This window comes from Schistocerca piceifrons, chromosome 6, assembly GCF_021461385.2.
Source record: "Schistocerca piceifrons isolate TAMUIC-IGC-003096 chromosome 6, iqSchPice1.1, whole genome shotgun sequence".
Classification (NCBI taxonomy): Eukaryota; Metazoa; Arthropoda; class Insecta; order Orthoptera; family Acrididae; genus Schistocerca; species Schistocerca piceifrons.
Genome location: NC_060143.1, coordinates 546,886,693 through 546,905,461, shown reverse-complemented (window position 1 = coordinate 546,905,461; position 18,769 = coordinate 546,886,693).

The following is an 18,769-nucleotide window of genomic DNA, read 5'->3' as shown; positions in this document are numbered from 1 at the left end:
TAGACAAGAGCTTTCAAATGCCCCCATAAATGAAAGTCAAGAGGGTTGAGGTCAGGAGAGCGTGGAGGCTATGGAATTGGTCCGCCTCTACCAATCCATCGGTCACCGAATCTGTTGTTGAGAAGCGTACGAACACTTCGACTGAAATGTGCAGGAGCTCCATCGTGCATGGACCACATGTTGTGTCGTACTTGTAAAGGCACATGTTCTAGCAGCGCAGGTAGAGTATCCCGTATGAAATTATGATAACTTGCTCCGTTGAGCGTAGGTGGAAGTACATACTGACGAAACTAAAATGTGCTCTAACATGGAAATTAAGCGTTTCCGGACACATGTCCACATAACATCTTTTCTTTATTTGTGTGTGAGGAATGTTTCCTGAAAGTTTGGCCGTACCTGTTTGTAACACCCTGTATACTATGTTTGTCTTTATATTGTAATGTGACTCCCCATTTTGGGTTTGTTTTATTTATACATATGTGTATTGTATTTGTATTTGTGTGTATATGTAATATGTGGGTTGTCTATGGCTTGGACACGAATAAATAAATAAATAACAATTCTTGACCAACATCACCTCACCACGCCCATTCTAAAAGATAACCAACACTAACGACCATTACAGCGCGTATTTAGAGCGAATCTGATTTGCATCTTCGTAGTGGCTGCACTAGCGCCACCCTTATGCGACTGGGACTGAACTTGAACCGACATCATCTTTCAGACACTCGTCTACCAAATTTCGTTTATGTGGCACAATTCCTTCTTCGTGTTGCGATTTTCTTTCCGTCTGTGTATTACTACTATTTTTAATATCTGTAGACATTCTTCCTTAGTTGCTACGACAGTTATGACTACCATAGACCTATAAATACGAACAAATATTATCCGCATCTGCAGTTGTATGTTTATACAATATAATGATTATAACGAATCTGCCTCGATTGCAAACAGAAACCGGATCTTGACCTAGTTTTCGGCGTGGGTAACCACGCCTTCTTCGGAACACACTAAAACTGCAAACTGCCTAAAGAGGCATGGTCCAGCACTGATACAGAACGGTCAAAAGGGCAAAAGACTCACATAAAATGTAAAATAAAGGGTAAGTGTGTACCATTTCAATAATTGTACTTAGCTCAAACGTCAGAAGCGTGCTTCCTCACCCCAGCCAACGTTCGGTGGGCCGCGGACTCTCAGGTAAACTGAGGTGGCGCCGGCAGCTAGGCTGTGAGAATGTCGAAAAGGAAAGCGCATGCGCAAATCGAGAAATCGTCTTCTTCCATGTGATTGGCATAAAATGTGTTACGAAAGTAATCCGATGACCGGGTCGAAGGCGCAGGAAGTTAATGCGTGTGTATGTATAATGTCCTAGCTCGAGGACGATTTTGTAGAACTATAGAAAGTGCATAGGCTGAAACTATATATGTGGGATAGCAAATTCCACGGATGGTCAAAACGCATGCACGCAGGACAGACAAAATACCATCAGCTAGAAGCAGGCTAAAAATATCGGGGACGAATAAACCATTTTTCAATTACTTGGGGTCGGTGATAGTATTTGATGACTAAGCTTTGCTAAGCGTGTAAAGTTACTATATTAAATTCTAAGCTCTAATGATCAGAAAAGGGTCAAATTTGTATGACAGACTTAATGTACTTGCGTGAAAGGACGTACAACGTCGCTTTTATCGCCCTTAATATCTAATGACCGACAGAAGTCATTTTGAATAGTGCTATCGGATTTGTACCAAAATAGTGTAAAAAGAATCTAAAGCTAAACTACTTTCTTAAAATCATGTACTTGAGGTACTTAAAAATAAAGCATAATCAAGTGAGGTCTGTGAATCGATTTGCAATAGAGGCGGATTCTTTATAATCATTAAATTATTCACGATTCTGACGCCCTACAATGTTAAAAGTTCTCTTTATACAACGTGTTCGTTTTAAAGAAAGTAAATTTTCAGTTGAAATATACTCAGAAAGGTTCCTAACAACCTACTGTAAGTAGGCTGTTTAGGTTTTCTTATTGGTAACGCCACGTAGCGCTGTGTGTGAGAATCACTGGCTGTGCTGTGTGCAGTCTGTGGCTAGTTTGCATTGTTGTCTGCCATTGTAGTGTTGGGCAGCGGCAGCTGGATGTGAACAGCGCGTAGCGTTGCGCAGTTGGAGGTGAGCCGCCAGCAGTGGTGGATGTGGGGAGAGAGATGGCGGAGTTTTGTAATTTGTCATGAACTGCTACATATATTATGACTATTAAGGTAAATACATTGTTTGTTCTCTATTAATATCTTTCATTTGCTAACTATCCCTATCAGTAGTTAGTGCCTTCCGTAGTTTGAATCTTTTATTTAGCTGGCAGTAGTGGCGCTCGCTGTATTGCAGTAGTTCGAGTAATGAAGATTTTTGTGAGGTAAGTGATTTGTGAAAGGTATAGTTTAATGTTAGTCAGGGCCATTCTTTCGTAGGGATTTTTGAAAGTCAGATTGCGTTGCGCTAAAAATATTGTATGTCAGTTTAAGCACAGTCTTGTATAATTGTTCAAAGGGGACGTTTCATATGTCGACCCTTAGCGGAGGATACCTCACTGGAATCTTCTGATTTCTTTCTTGTAGTTTGTGTAATTAGTGTAGCTATTGTTTATTGCTAGCGCGTAATTATAGAGAGAGTTTCCATTGTAGTTGTAGTTTTTCATTGTTGTACAGTAAAACAGTTGTGGCATGCATGTAGATTTGCATCAAGTATTTCGCAGCTGCGCTTGCAATTAAGTAGACATTATTTCCATTGCTATGTTATTTTATTTTGCTCTTCAAATTGTGCTTTTCTGTGTTATCGTGTGAAATATTGTGAAAATTATGGCGTGTGAAAAACGTAATACTAGGCTCCAAAGTAAACTGAGAAATGACAGTGAAGACGAAAGCAGTGTGTTAGCGCCGCAGAGTAATGAATTAACTAATGTTCAAAGTAGTAATTTGGTAATTGCGCATAGGGAAATGGAGCGGGTTGCAAATAATGGTGTACACAGTGAAACAATTAGTGAACAGGGAAGCATTATCGATCGATCGATTGGCAACAGCTCGCCTCAGGAATCCGAAATGACAAGAAACAATCTCGCAAATACTGTAGATTCAGCTTTTGGGTCCTCACCGTTTTCTCAAATAAGTCAAGACACATTTTCTGTTTGTCAAAATGTGAATGTTTCCGGTGCAAATGCACTGCCGAAAAGCATAGAGGAACAGATTCCAGACATTAATACATTATTATTGCAATTAATGCAACAAATGAAACAAATTCAGAGACAAACACAGCTACAGTTAGACACAATGCAACAAAATCTTCAAAAGTTAGACACCACGCTTGAACACACACGTGAAGATTTAACTACTGAGTTACATAACATCGAATCGAAATGTCAGAAAGTCTGTATAGACGTAAAAACAAAAATTTGTGAGCATTTCCAACCTATTTTTTCGCGTCATGAAAATGCATTACAGAATCATGAAGCAGCCAAAAAAGAAATGCAAACTATTGTTCATGAAAATCACGACACCTTGCACGCTAAAATTGACTCAGTTGCATCTACCGATTCGGTTACGCAACTTGCAAAAACTCAAGAAAACTTAAATGACACAGTAGATTCGATTTCAACACAAATGGACACTCTGAAACTTGGTTCAGAAAAACACACTGAGGAAATGTGTTCACTATCAGAGAAAGTAGCCGAACTTTCGGATCAGGTCACTAATTTATCTACGAAGGTAGATGATAATCTGAATGACACAGAACAGTGCAAACAAATTAGGAAATTCAAACAAAATCAGAATGAAATTAATACGCAACACCAAAGAGAAATCCGGGAAGTACAAGATCAGCTGACACAGGTAATACAAGAATTACGTATTTCAGAGGACACTCGCGCCCCAATATGGGAAGAGGGACATAGAAATACGGAACAGTCACAAAATAATAATACAGCGCATTTCGGAAATTATGAAAGAAATTGCCAAGGTGCACCGAATTTTGAAATGGAACCGCCGAAACGACGTAACAATGACCGATATGCGACTCGCCGACATGATGACTTTGACTATAAGCTGTTCATTACCATGCACAAATTCAAAACATTTAAGAATTCTGGCAACGACATTCATCCACAAGTGTGGCTCCATCAATTCTCTCGTTGTTTTCCTCCCAACTGGTCATTAGAGCACAGATTAGAATTTATGTGTGGCTACTTAGAGAATGAACCAGCTGTAAGAATGCGATCGGTCATTCACGATTGCCACAGTGAAGGAGAGTTTTACCATGCCTTCCTCTCAGCATATTGGTCTCAAGCTACACAAGACCGAGTAAAACATAGCATCATGATGATGAAACACTTTGAACAATCTGAATTTTCCAGTCTTGTCAAATATTTTGAAGACATGTTGCATAAGAATCAATATCTTTCAAACCCATACAGCCCTTCAGAACTCATCCGCATTTGCTTAATCAAATTACCCGAACATTTACGACATATTATTTTGGCAGGACGTTGCAAAGACGACATTGAAGCTTTTCAGGGACTCTTACAAGAATTAGAAATTGACACAGACAGTCGCGGGATGCGAAAACAGTAAAACAGTCACTACAGGTCACATCCGTCACAATTCCATGACGACAGAAGCAATAACTGGACACGACAGGTCTAGTCTTACAATGCAAATCGTGACCAAAATAGACACCACCCGTACGACAACCGTTGGCAGAGAGTAATAATTACAGGGAAAGATCACCTCTATGCGGTAATGACTATCACAGAGACAATCAGAGAAACAGACAATATGGGAACCAAAATAATTATTATCAAGGGAGACAGAATAACTTTAGACGCAACGGTCCAGCGCGCAGTTACGACTCAGGGAGAAATTCTCCACCACGTGACCGACAAGAAAGAAACTATGGAATCTACCGACATGACGACAGACGATATGATCGTAACGACAGACCTGAATTTCATCAGAACTGGCGGGATTTAAACAGGGCAGGGCCCTCTCGTCACGGTGAATTTGTAGAAGTTAGGTCTCCAAATCCCAATAACGACGTGCGCCAACAAAGAGACAATAGGCAATGACTCACACCGCTGGCAGCCACAAAACATACTTATGAAACTGACGACGCAGCTGCCGTAGCTAGTAATTACGTAAAAATGGAAGACATTAGGGACATCTTACTCCAGGAACACGACGTAAAACATAACAACATTGCATATCCTGTGATTCGCATTACAGTAAATGACGTAAAATTTACGGCAGTACTTGACTCTGGCAGTCCCATTTCAGTAATTAGTGAAACAGCTTTTAGCAAGTGCAACAAATCGAACGATTGCTCCACACTTCCGTTACGTAAGATTAAATTACAAGGTGCAATCTTTGGAAAAAGTGTAGATGTACACCAACAAACCAATTTAGAATTCCTTTGCCAAAGCCACAGCTTCTCTATGAACATTCTTATTGTTCCATTATTGTCGACGGAAATTATATTGGGAGTAGACTTTTTGAATGAATACAAAGCAATCTTAAACTTTCACGATGCGGAAATAAGTTTAGAGAAGGAAGGTAAGTCAATAGCTTTGAAATTTGAAGATTGGCTCTCAAACCATGACGAGGAAATTAATCGGCTTTACCTTCTGTTAGACAACAGTTCGGAATTTTCTACGGAACTAGACACTAACAATCACTCTGCAAGTACTGACAGGGATGATATCAACGGCATATTTGAAATTAATGAGTTAATTCAGAATAAAATTCAAACAATTGAGAATTGTAATGACACTGATAGGCAGGACCTTTTTGAGATTTTACAAGCACATTCCACAGTTTTTACTCACAAAACAGGAACAATCAAGGGATTTCAATACCAATTTCGTGTTCGTGAGCATACTAAGTTTTGTGTTAGACCATACATAATTCCGGCGCATTATAGGGACCGTGTTAGAACAGAAATACAATCTATGCTTAATGAGGGCATTATTGAGCCTGCAGTAAGCTCATACAACAATCCATTACATGTTGTTGAAAAGAAAAATGGATCGATCAGGCTTGTCTTACATTCGAGACAAATCAATACTATCATCATTGCTGAAACAGACAGGCCGCAAACGTTGGAAGAACTTCTTCAAAATTTCAATGGTGTAAAAGTGTTGTCTTCTATTGATCTCAGATCCAGCTTTTATCAGATCGAACTTCATCCAGAATGTAGAAAATACACAGCTTTCCTTTGTTTCGGCGTTTGTTATCAGTTTCGGAAACTTCCTTTTGGTTTGAACATATCTTCGGCAGCATACATTCGCGGGCTAAATTCCATATTACCTGAGTTCTTAAAACGTCACATCACCTTATATGTGGACGATATTCTAATAGCAGAAGCTTCATGGGAACAACATAATCGCATCCTCGACAGTTTGTTACGTATTTTTGCACAATCTGGAATTACAGTTAACTTGGAAAAGTCTGAATTCGGTAGGTCAAAGGTGAGGTTTTTGGGACATATTATTTCTTCTGAAGGCATTCAGCCGGATCCTGAAAAGTTAGAAGCAATCAGAGCCATTCCAGTTCCATACACAAAAAAACAAGTCCGCAGTTTTCTACATCTCGTAAATTTTTACCGTCGTTTTCTGAATATGCAAATTCTTGTTACACCAAAACTTTGTTCTCTCACTGGAAGAAATACTATTTGGAACTGGGACGAACAAGCACAGTTGGAATTCAATTCTTTGAAGGAACCGCTACTTAACGCGCCAATACTAGCTCATCCAGATCTGTCACAAGATTTCTGCCTTAGCACGGATTCTTCTAAAGTCGGTCTTGGTGCCCACTTATTTCAAGAAGCCACAGAAAATGACACTACTGTTCAGAAAACCATTGCTTTTGCTAGGCGAGTGCTAACAAAATTAAAAAAAAATTATTCCGTTACTGAATTAGAAGCTTTAGCAATCGTTTGGGCATTTAACAGATTCCGTTTCTTTCTTTCTGGTAAGCACGTAAAAGTATACACTGATCATCGTGCATTACAATTTCTTATGTCTTCAAAATTAAATCATGACAGGTTAAAACGTTGGGCATTGTTTCTGCAAGAATTCTACCTCACAATAGTCTACATTCCCGGGAAGGAGAACATTGTTGCGGACGCACTGTCACGCGCACCGGCTGGGCTTGAGAAAAGTAACACAGAAGGCAACCTCGTGAAAAATTTCAGTATTCTTTACATTCAGAAAGTGGCCTTTGAAAACTTCATCACCAAATCTTTAAAGGACATTGCTCATAAACAAGGTAAAGATCTGATTTGGAAAGACATCAAAAGCAAATGGCATGAAAAGACACACACACAGATCCGGCATTATTATCTGGTTAGAAACCACATACTGTTCAAACGTTGCACTGTTGATGACAAGCTATGGGTACTTTGCATTCCTGACGATTTTGTTAATAAGCTCATTTGGTACATTCATTTCAGCTACGCACATTTAGGTCCATGAAAATGTTATCATATTCTTCGAACGACTTGTTATTTTAACAATATGGAAAAGAGAATTCGAAGAGTCCTGTCTATTTGTAAACTTTGTCAAAGGGCTAAACCATCTACTATCTCACATCGTGCTCCGTTGTTCCCTATCATTCCTTCTAAATTAAAAGAATTTGCTGCTGTTGATCTCTTGGGACCGCTTGTCAGAACATCTAATGGATTTTCGTACGTTCTAGTCGCTGTTGAACTTACTCCAAAATTTGTTTCTTTCACACCGTTACGTAAAGCCAGTGGACGGTCTGTATCCAACGCCTTTGTTAAAAATTTCTTACGTGAAGTTGGACACGTTAGTAAAGTCATTTCAGATAACGGACCGCAATTCAGATCTGCTGTTTGGTCACGCATGCTTCGCAACCATAAAATCAAACCCGTTTTTATTTCATTGTACTCACCACATTGTAACCCATCTGAACGGATTATGAAAGAAATCAATAAGCTTTGCAGACTTTATTGTCACAGGAAGCATCAGCATTGGGACAGATATTTACACTTATTTCAAAACGTGCTGAATGAAATGCCTCACGACTCCACTGCTTTACCACCTACTCTTGTACTGAAGAATGAAGAACCACCGAACAGAATCAGAGAGCTTGTACCTTTCCCGAATACACGTAAACTTCGACGCAAAGACATAATTGATTTGGCTCTTAAAAATATAAAATCTGCAGCAGACAAAAGGAGAAAACTACACGGTAAAGCAAATGCAAAGAAGTTGTATATTGGTCAGAAAGTTCTCATTAAAGCTCATTCATTGTCACATAAGAAGAAGCACTTGAGTCACAAATTCTTTCTAGTTTACAATGGACCTTACAGAATCCGACGTATACCACATGATAATTGCGTTGAAGTTGACACTCTGCATACTAGGAAGAGTAAAGGTTTACACCATATTTCACATGTAAAACCGTTTATTGAAAGATAATCTGCTTTTTAACTTTGTCTTTGCCATATAACTTTTCACTTTACATTACTAGTATGCTTTGTCAGACTTAGAATCTGTTAATATGCAACAATGTTTGAAGTTAAATATCCAGTCAAGAACCAAGAGAACTTATTTAAACAGAAATTACGAATGCATTGTTATAGTGAACTGACGACACAGCGTTATTGTGTGTGTACATTCTTGCTTGTTAGTGGCATGATTACGTAACGACCATAAGGCTCACATACTTAAAACATATACTGGTACTGCTAATGAGATTTTAATGCAACATTTTGGTTTACTTGAAAATACATTCTGGATTTAAAGTACTTTCTGTGAGATACCAGATGACACAGTGGTTAGTTTATGTGACAGCTACACGACTATATCACGACGCTACTAATGTGTGACACAATTTACCTCGTTGCTTTTGCGGTGTATCTGTTTGATATCTGCACAGTTTTTCTGAATTCTTCTGGAAAGTAAAACATGTTTTAGTAGTAACTTTTGTGGTACAGCAACAATGAGACAGCCTTTTTCGTAGCACAACAATATGTTACTGTACAGCAATTTCTTCATCACGCCAATAAACATAATAACTACGATATCTATTCGCAAAGCATTTCACTTTCGTTTATGATGAGGTAAGTACATTGACTTCAGCAGAACTTTGCTTACAGAGGACGATAACTACGACACTTCCACAGAATTATCTTACAGCAAGACGCACATTTAGCGCTACAGGACACGAATTTGAGTGATCAATTTTGTACTTAAACCATTTATTTTTCATGATTTTTGAATTACAAAGAAAGTTTTCCGTGATACATTTCATTCCATTGCTGTAATCTGTAACACTTGAGGATATAATTACATTTATCCTCAGGGGGGTACACGCTTACTTTGTGTACCATGTGTTTGGCAAGCACAAGGAGCCCTAGGTAATATGGTATTTGCTTATACAACTTTACACATCGGTACCATATTTCTATAACACATAAATTACACAGCTATCTGATCATTTAACTGAGAGATAAACATTTTTTTTTACTACATCAGTGACACATGTTTACGCAATTACACAGTTGGGTAACTTCACACTTATGAAACTGTATTTTGTCTGTACTTTGTAAACTGTTCATAATTTTTCGGAATCATTGTGATACTATGAGAGCTTTGAATGATGTATTTGGTATGGGATCGTGATTTTAAAGTGTGTTTGAGGTAGATGACACTATTGAAATGAGCAGAGAATTTTCTTTAGGTTTTGAAATTATTGCATAAAGCTACGACGTTTTTGAGATTTGACTGAGGTGTTTTGATGTTATTTTTACAATGACGAATATGTATATGTGTAATAAGGTAAGGAGTAATGAATAGTGGTTAGGGACTCTAATGAATATTGGTTAGGTACTCTGATTTGTGGAAAAGGATTATGGAAACCAAGAATCGTACTTTAAGAGTTATGAAATGTGTGTAAATGCGTGAATGTATCACAATGCCGGCGAAAATTTTTTGGACACTGTTATATTCATAAGATTTTGTATCTACACATTTGCAACGCAAATTCTCGACCTCTGAAATTTTTTATATGAGACTGCCACTGTAGCGGAAACTGCTGTCGTAGATATTTCCGTAAGAAAATTAAGTGACCACCTGCACGTAATGCGTCGTGGGCACCCAGCTGTGTCAGACGCCTGGAGAAAAAGCCATTAGTGCGTGCCTTTTCAGAGCACAGGAAGGAAAAAAAAAAGGGAGGCCATTATCCTCGCTATCGACATTCCTCGGTAGAAAGCACCGCAAATACGACACGCTCATTACTTGGAAAGATACTTACATCTGCACACCTGATTATGACAAGCGTTTTTCTCGACAATTGAGAGAATTTTTACTGCCTTATGAAATGCCATATGGTTAATGAATGATGTTTCATGCCGTCCTTTGTACATATTTGCTCATTTTCTTTAATATCTAGTTTCTAGCTGCACTGCAGCATTGGTTAAAATAAAATTTAATATATGTACTAATATAGTTATTTTATGCCTACAAATCCAGTCAATAAGAAATTTATGATCTACTTCCAAGAAAACGAGGGCACATAAATAGACATTTCCCTTCAAAGGAATTGCATAAATAATTTCTTTACGATTTGGTAACTTATCTGCTAGTGTAAGTTCTCGTGATGCATCACAATAGTGTTAAGACGTGACATAGGTATTAGACATGGCCATTTTTAGTGTAATATTTTTTTCTGCTTGAGGTCTAGGTTTAAATTATTTCATTTGCTGCTGCTGTTTGCCAGGCATAGTGCTACTGAATTTTAATTTGTGTTACTCTGCTAAGCCAGTTTTACTACTGATTTATTTTTCTTGTTTGCTGCTCGTTGCCTTATATTAGTTGTAATATTGCAATTGATTTGCCAGTTTGAATTTTGTGTCATTGATGTCTGTGTTACTTGTTTTGTGCTGCTGCATTGCCTCGTCCCTTAGTTTAGCATCTGAGCTCAGTAGATTTAAGTTAGCTTAAGAGGGGGTAGACTATATAAGAGAATGAGTTGCGATGAATTGGAAGAAACGCATTGAGAAGATATAAGAAACAGATTTGGTAAAAATGAGTATTGTGCACTGAGAAATAATTATTTTGAAAGAAATATGAATAGAATACAGAAAGCAGCTATAGATAGGACTTTTTGGGAATAATGATGACTGAAGGGAGATCTCCAAGAAGTAAAGAAAGTTTTGTTTGCAAAATACTGCAGTAAAACGAACCCTGTCCTTTCCTTTTGTATTATTATGCTATGTGTTTGTGTACCCTTGTGTATTTCTTTTCTTCCTGTCTCTGTGTACTGTTTCATAGAAATTTTTTCTGTTCTAGTACTAAACTACATTCACTATGATGAGGAATACTGTTATCCTCAAATATAATTTGCATTTATAATATGTTATTTTCTTTGTAAAGATGTTTAGACATAATTTATTCTGTTTTGTTTTAATGCTCATGTGTGAAGTTGATATTCCGAAAGTTATTCTGGTCTTTTATCTATGTTCTCATGTCATAATTCCTGTAACATTGATGTATATGTTTTTTTCTATTCTGTTGTAAAGCCTGTACTTCAAATGTTATCTGTATTGTTATGTTCTTTAATGATGTATTTTGTACCTTTGTTATTGTATTCTTATGTTATAAAATTGTACTTGACACCAGTTCATCATATTATTAACATGTAAGTTCCATTTCACTGCACACATTTCTGTTGGTTATAGTATATGGGCAATATGTGAGAAGTAGGGACTGATAGTGTTTGCACGTGTGTTAATAATTCAGCAAGGGACTGGATAACAGCATTGCTGGTTCTAAGGATAATTCCAAAAACTTTGTGAGTGCACAAGTGGTGGTTTATGGACTTGCTATATTATCCGCAAGACTCTTGAGTGGTGATTGTGCACCTGCACAGTCACGACAGATGGCTGCTGGCCATCTCTTCAAGGACTACAGTGGGTCTACATCTTTGATGATCCATCAATACCATTATTTCTACAAGGACTGCAGTGGGTCTGCACCTTTGATGACCCACCAATACCGTAATCTCTACCAGGACTACAGTGGGTCTGCTCTGTGATGACCTACCCACCAATATTCTTCAAAACTTCGACTGACTCTACTGTGGGTTTGCTCTGTTGTCGCGATTAACCTGTCTGCATGTCGAGAGTCAGCACTGTCTTTCCGTTGGAAGGACAACACTACTTCTTCAAGACTGCATGGAAATCCACTACTCCTGTGTGCATTTTCTTTTACTGCTCAGACTTTGAGAAAAACACTGCAATTTTACTGTGATGAATGATGAGGACTGTCTTTATGGACTGTGAGAAAATTTTAGCTTTTGACCAACATTGTATCAATAAGTGTGTGCATTTGATATCTTTGTTATTGTAATTATGAAAAATTTTTTCAAATCTGTATTGGCCACTGCCAAAACCAATTTGTAAAATTTTTTGTGGGGAGCATGGGGGCTATGTAAGTAGGCTGTTTAGGTTTTCTTATTGGTAACACCACGTAGCGCTCTGTGTGAGAATCACCACTGAAGAGTCTTGCGGATAATATAGCAAGTACATAAACCACCACTTGTGCACTCACAAAGTTTTTGGAATTGTCCTTAGAACCAGCAATGCTGTTATCCAGTCCCTTGCTGAATTACTAACACACGTGCAAACACTATCAGTCCCTACTTCTCACATATTGTCCATATACTATGACCAACAGAAATGTGTGCAGTGAAATGGAACTTAGATGTTAATAATATGATGAACTGGTGTGTGCAGTCTGTGGCTAGTTAGCATTGTTGTCTGCCATTGTAGTGTTGGGCAGCGGCAGCTGGATGTGAACAGCGCGTAGCGTTGCGCAGTTGGAGGTGAGCCGCCAGCAGTGGTGGATGTGGGGAGAGAGATGGCGGAGTTTTTAATATGTCATGAAGTGCTACATATATTATGACTATTAAGGTAAATACATTGTTTGTTCTCTATTAATATCTTTCATTTGCTAACTATCCCTATCAGTAGTTAGTGCCTTCCGTAGTTTGAATCTTTTATTTAGCTGGCAGTAGGGGCGCTCGCTGTATTGCAGTAGTTTGAGTAATGAAGATTTTTGTGAGGTAAGTGATTTCTGAAAGGTATAGTTTAATGTTAGTCAGGGCCATTCTTTCGTAGGGATTTTTGAAAGTCAGATTGCGTTGCGCTAAAAATATTGTATGTCAGTTTAAGAACAGTCTTGTATAATTGTTCAAAGGGGACGTTTCACTACTGAATTTTGTCTGTGGAGTTCGGGGTCTTGCTGTCGTACTGGTGAGGGGTTAATATTATGAGCTGTGTAATGTGAGATTTGAACCATTAAGTCGTATAGTAGAGACGAGTATTCATGTAATACTATTCTAAATGCCTTTCCCGAAAATTATTTTGAGTAGTTAATCAGAAAACATCTTAGTTGTCCTGACTAGGAGCAGGACCGAATGATTCGTTACAGTTACCATGAAGAGGGATTCTGCGAAGATTATGTCATTGTAACGTCACTGAATACGAGGGTATGCAGGAATCTTAAGAAAATCAGGAAGATCTTTTTGCTTGATAAGTGTACGAGAAACAGATTTTCATTTACCTGAGCAGACAACATTCAGACATTGATGTCTGAGACAGGAAGTGTTCAGTAAAAATGGACAAAATTCAAGAGGATTCCACAGAGACGTATGTGCCGACTACAGCTATGTTAGAAGTTATGGAAATTCGGTCTTCTTATTATGCAATACACTTTTTTTAATGCCCAAACATATTTCGGCACCTGGACGCCATATATATATTCAGGATTGAGAAATGCAAACACGTTTTACCTAACAATTGCTGTAAAAATAATTAGGCCAAATACATTTTATGTCTGTTTTGATTATTACCTTTGATGTGTTGGCAGCTGGGCCAACACCTTGTAGTTCGAGGTGGCTGAAAATGCACGCTAGACTAACGCAGACGGGCGTGAAGTACTGGAACAGGCTACGTAATTAATGCTATGAAGAAAAGTACGTAGCTGGATTAATACTTATCTTTAATCAATCATTGTGGTAGATCGCTCTTGACTATACACAGGAGACTTTAATTACAATCACTGTAAGGCTAATGGCGCCTTGCTAGTTCGTAGCCATTAACTTAGCTGAAGGCTATTCTGTCTCTCGGCTAATGAGAGAGAAAGGCTTCATACATCTAGTCGCTAGCTAGGTCGTCCGTACAACTGGGGCGAGTGCTTGTTCGTATCACGAGACCTGCCTTGTGGTGGCGCTAGGTCTGCGATTACACAGTGGCGACACGCGGGTCCGACATGTACTAAATGGACCGCGGCCGATTTAATCTACCACCTAGCAAGTGTGGTGTCTGGCGGTGACACCACATTCCTCCCCCGCAAATCGGCGAACGGTCGTGAGATAAGGCTTCCGCCCGCCGTGGGGAGGACCCCATGTTGACGTATGCGATGAGGTGGGGAGCCTAAGAACAGGCGAGGCTGTGCCACCCGCACCCGGCCATTCGGTCCGAGGGGAGCTAGGAAATGCCTGAAAACCTAGTCCAGGGTGCACGTCAACATGCGGTGTATGCGCCCGTAAAGAAACAGGAGGGGCCGAAGGGTCGACCTCCATTGCGTCGGGGTAGCCGACGCGCGATGACGTCATGTGGTCCGGAGCGGGCGGGAGTTCCATGGCGGAGGACAGCTGGTCACGGGAAGCGATCGGCGGCGCGTGACCCTGGGAGGCGCATGGCGGCTGCAGCGAAGCGTTGAATGCGGGCGGCGCCGGCGGGAGTATCGGCGGCTGCGGCGGCGGCGGCGGCTGCTGCGGCGGCGCGCCGCCATGGGGCAAAATGGAAGGCATCGTCGGTAACACCTGGGGATGAGGCGAGCCAGTAGATGGGTCCCCAGGGCGCTGACCGGACGGCACCGTCGCTGAAAGCAGACGGGGAGCGGCAGAACCCGTGCGACGACAGAGGCGCAGCTGATTGAGATGCCGACGCACCTCACCAGAAGCCCCCAAAACCAAATACATCGCGCGGCCGAGGCAGCGAAGAATGCGCCCTGCGAGCCAACGCCGTGAGCCGCGATAGTTGCGATAGAATACAACGTCGCCTGGAGCAAAAGCAGGAGTCTGCCGCTGCACAGGAACCTGATGCGGCGGATGCAGCAAAGACATCAAGGTGCGATGAGGACGACCATGGAGCAACTCAGCCGGCGAGCGACCATCTCGGGGCTGAGAGCGATACGAAGACAAAAAGAGCAACAATGCGTCCTCCCGAGAATGCGACTCTTTCAATTTCAACATCTGTGACTTGAAAGTCCGGACCAATCGTTCAGCGGCACCGTTTGACTGAGGCGAAAACGGCGCGGATGTCAGATGTTGAATACCATTGGCCTGGCAGAATGACTGAAATTCTGCGGACATGAATTGTGGGCCATTGTCGGAAACAATAGTCTGCGGAAGACCTTCAATGCAGAAGATAGCAGACAACGCTTGGATGGTGTCGGAGGACGTCGTGGAAGACATCCGGACAACAAAAGGAAAATTACTGAAGCCGTCGACCAGAACCAACCATCGAGCATTCCAGAATGGACCAGCAAAATCAATGTGCAAGCGTTGCCAAGGGGAAGTGGCTTTTGGCCATGCAAAGACTTTCCGCGGCGGTGCGGATTGTTGTTCGGCACACGCCATGCAAGAAGAACACATATTCGTAATCGCAGCATCGATTCCGAACCAAGTACAGTGCTGACGAGCAAGTTGTTTCGTTCGGACGATACCCCAATGTCCTTGGTGAAGAAGCCGTAAAACAGAGGACTGTAACGAACGTGGGACCACGACTCAGGACTGATCATTATCAGAACGCAACAACAAAACACCACGTCGAACAAAAGGTCTCTCCCTGTGAGCAAAAAATCGGCGAACCAACGGATCCTCGATCCGAGACTTTGACAAAGGCCATTGCGTAGCAACAAAACGTAAAACAGTAGCAAGGACAGGGTCAGCAGCTGTGGCTGTAGCGACACGACGAAAATCGATCGGAAACGATTCGACCACTTCATCGGTTTCCGAATCAATGAACATGCAAGCAAGTTCGGAAGAATCGAATGCGTTATCCTCAGCAACAGGCAAACGGGACAACGCATCAGCGTTGTCGTGCTTAGCAATGGACCGATACAAGATATCGTAGCGGTACTGCGAGAGGAAAATAGACCAGCGAATGAATTTCTGCGCTGTACGTGGAGGTACAGGCTTGGTCAGATGAAAAAGCGATGTCAAAGGTTTGTGGTCTGTGATGATGGTAAAATGACGACCATACAAGAAATCATGGAACTTAGTAACACCAAACACGAGAGCCAAAGCTTCTTTCTCTATCTGCGAGTAATTTCTTTGCGCAGACGAGAGCAATTTGGACGCAAAGGCAATAGGGCGATCATGCGAGCCAACTTTGTGCGCAAGCACAGCACCGATCCCGAAATCCGATGCATCTACTATCAACAAAAGGGGTTTCTGGGGATCGAAAGGCGTGAGGCAAGTATTAGAAAGCAACGCCGATTTCAACTGGCGAAAGGCGCGTTCGCATTCCGTCGTCCAGACGAACGGAACACCTTTACGGCGTAAGCGATGAAGCGGAGCTAAAATGGAAGAGGCATTGCGCATATATTTGTGATAATAGTTAATTTTACCCAACACACTCTGTAGCTGTTTCACATTGCGAGGGGAAGGTAAATCTTGTATGGCACGGAGGTGCTCTGGACTCGGATGTATGCCTTGGGCATTGATGACATGGCCCAGGTATGGTAAGTCACGAGCAAAAAACACACATTTGTCCTTCCTCAAGCGAAGACCATTGTGTCTCAAGACCTGAAATAACGTTCGTAGGTTCGCAAGATGATCTTCTTCTGTCTGTCCGGAGATCACTATATCGTCCAGATAGTTTGCTGCAGTAGGGACCGACGCACAAATAGTTTGTAAATACTGCTGAAACAATGCAGGGGCGGATGCACACCCGAACGGCAGTCTTTTGAACCTGTACAATCCAAGATGCGTGTTAACCACCAATACGCGCTGGGATGCGTCGTCCACAGGTATTTGCAAGTACGCATCGGCTAGATCCAACTTCGAAAAGTATTTTCCCGGGCACAGTTTAGCAAAAAGATCTTCCGGGCGGGGCAAAGGAAAAGTAGCAGTCACTAGTTGTGGATTCACTGTGACCTTGAAGTCCACGCAAAGTCTCAATTTGCCGGAAGGTTTTGGCAAAATTACTAAGGGTGAGGCCCAGAGAGAAGCTTGCACACGTTCAATTACACCCTGTGATTCTAGATCGTTTAATGTTCTTGCGACCTCATCACGCAATGCGTGGGGAACATTGCGCGCTCTGAAAAATTTCGGTTGCGCGTTTACTTTCAGTTCCAAATGTGCTTCATAGTTTTTAGCGCAACCTAAGCCTGGTGCAAAAATGTCTGCAAATTCGTCACATAAGCGAGAAACACTGTCTGAAGGCACAGTTTGATTCACTGATAGCACCAGATTTACTATAGACATGTTAAACAACTGAAATAAATCTAAGCCAAACAAGTTCACTGCAGAAGAAGAACGAAGAACGTAAAACGACACAAATTTTGTTTGTCCTTTATATGTTGCAAAAAGAGTGCACTGTCCTAACACAGGTATTGTCTGTCCTGAATAACTATGTAACTTAACATTTGCGGCACGCAACGGAGGTGCGCCCAGTTGTTTCTACGTGTCGTGATTGAGCAATGAAACTGCAGCTCCGGTATCGAGCTGGAATGGTATCACTTTGCCTTCAAAGTCTAAGTCCACAAAAAGTTTATTGTCCTGCTGACGACAAGAGCGACTGTTTTGTGCAATAGGAATAGACACTGGTACAGAATCACTTGCTAATTGACGTGATTTCCTGCGACGTCGACGCACAGTTTTTGTGGGACGAACACAGGCACTGTTAGAGAAAGTGTCACTGGACGAAGTGGAATTAACGACATGAATGTCCATGGGCGAAGGTCCACGAGCCTGAGTGTCCTTGGTGCGATTCCGGCGCGAAGCAAAGGGCCTGGAATGATTGTGATTGTCTGACCGGAGCTTTTTCTGGCAAACACTTTGAACATGTCCTTTCCTATGACAGAAAAAGCAAATAGCTTGGCGTGACGGGCAATGTTCACGCGAATGTCTAGTAGCACACCGCGGGCACGATTTCACTGCATTTGTGGGCTGGCGCGGCACACCTGGTTTAGAGCGCGGCGGCAGCTGCGTTTGTTTGCGCGAGGGCAGTTGACCGGGCCGCGCAGCTCGCCCGGCAGGCCGGTTAATGTTACACACTGCTGGCGAAGTTTCAAAAGATTCCTGAGCACAGTCAAGTGTGTCTTGTCTATCTAATATGTCGATCACTTGTTGAAGGGAGGGATTAACTAGTTTCAATATTTGCTCCCGTATGCGAACATCAGAAACGTTCTGTGCAATTGCATCACGTACCATTGTATCTGAATAAGAAAGACCACAGTCACAGTCAAAGGCACAGTCCCTAGTAAGTCCTTGCAATGTTGCTACCCACTCCCTATTAGTTTGACCGGCCGTACGTTTTGTACGAAAAAACGTATACCGTTTTGCAACCACATTAACTGTTTCTTTGAAATAGGCATCTAAAGCAGACAAAATTTCTTCGTAGGACAGAGTTGCTACGTCGCGTCGGGGAAACAATTTCACTATCACACGGTAGGTGGACACACCGACAC